This window comes from Montipora foliosa, chromosome 14 (assembly GCF_036669935.1).
Source record: "Montipora foliosa isolate CH-2021 chromosome 14, ASM3666993v2, whole genome shotgun sequence".
Taxonomy (NCBI): Eukaryota; Metazoa; Cnidaria; class Anthozoa; order Scleractinia; family Acroporidae; genus Montipora; species Montipora foliosa.
This window is the reverse complement of record NC_090882.1, coordinates 8,866,317-8,867,586: the sequence shown is the minus strand read 5'-3', so window position 1 is coordinate 8,867,586 and position 1,270 is coordinate 8,866,317.

The following is a 1,270-nucleotide window of genomic DNA, read 5'->3' as shown; positions in this document are numbered from 1 at the left end:
CCGAATCATCGTGAAACGTTAAAGAGAAGTGAGCAGGAGGATAAAAAAGCTCTGGAAAAGCACAGTTAATCGAGGGACTGGTTATGAAACCTTGAAACCTTTCAAAAGCGAGAAAAATGTCGCAATCGATGTTGAATTGACCGTGACCCTGCACAATCTTTTGTTTCCGCTTCGCACGGGTTCGCAAATTAAATACGCATAATTTAATCGAAGCATTTGATTGGTTATCTTCTCAAAAAAGGTGTGTTTTGTGCAGGGTCAAGGCCAAAAATATGGAAAAAAACATGAAACAAAAGAACTTGTCGAGTTTCATAACCATCTCCATGCATTAACTATGGGAAAAGGTAGCTGCTGATCGAGTAGTGGCTGAAAGTTTGGAAAACTCGAGGAAGAACCGCGCGTTGCGTAAATTTAATGGGGCTGGCTTTTTTTAATGTTCTTATTACCCCACGAACTTAAGTTCAAAATGAATGCATGTTTTTGAAGTTCCTTTCCTTTACTTTCGTGAAAATAGATAAGTATTTTCGTCCTCGTCCGCTTGAATAGTGCGGACCTGTGTGGAAACAACCACACTCCAGAAGATGAACATGACGGCACTGGAGAGATATTATACAAAACTACAAAACACTAACCAATTGTAGATGACGGCTGCTTAAAACTTCGATGCTATGCTCGAGAAAGTTTTTTGTTCGGCAAAAGCCTTTCATCCCTTCAACGATCGATCCTCTCTTGGGTTCCAGTCCTTCCCCAACAGGTCACGCAAAAGCGTGACAAACGAAATTTTCCAAGAGCTTTTCAAGTTCACAGACCCTTAATTTTATTTATTTCTCTACATCAAAGAGAAGCTGTGGCCTTTTCAGAACGCATTCATAACAAGTGTCTGTGATGTGCATATACTGACATTAAAAAAATAATTCAATCAATCTCATTTTATGTCTCCATGTGAGTGGTGTACTAACAGTGTATTTCCAAAAACCTACAACATTATCAGTGCAAAGACAGTTCACATGCTGTTTTAATAATAATAATGATAATAATAATAATAATAATAATAATAATAACAATACTACTAATAATAATAATAACAACAACAACAACAATAATAATAATAATATTATTAATCATAATAATAATGATAATAATAATAATAATAATAATATTTTTACTGATACATATGTTGTACCTGATACATATATTTTTTCCTGATACATATATATTTTTTTCTGCTCCGTATATTTTTTCCTGACACATATATTTTTCGCGATACATA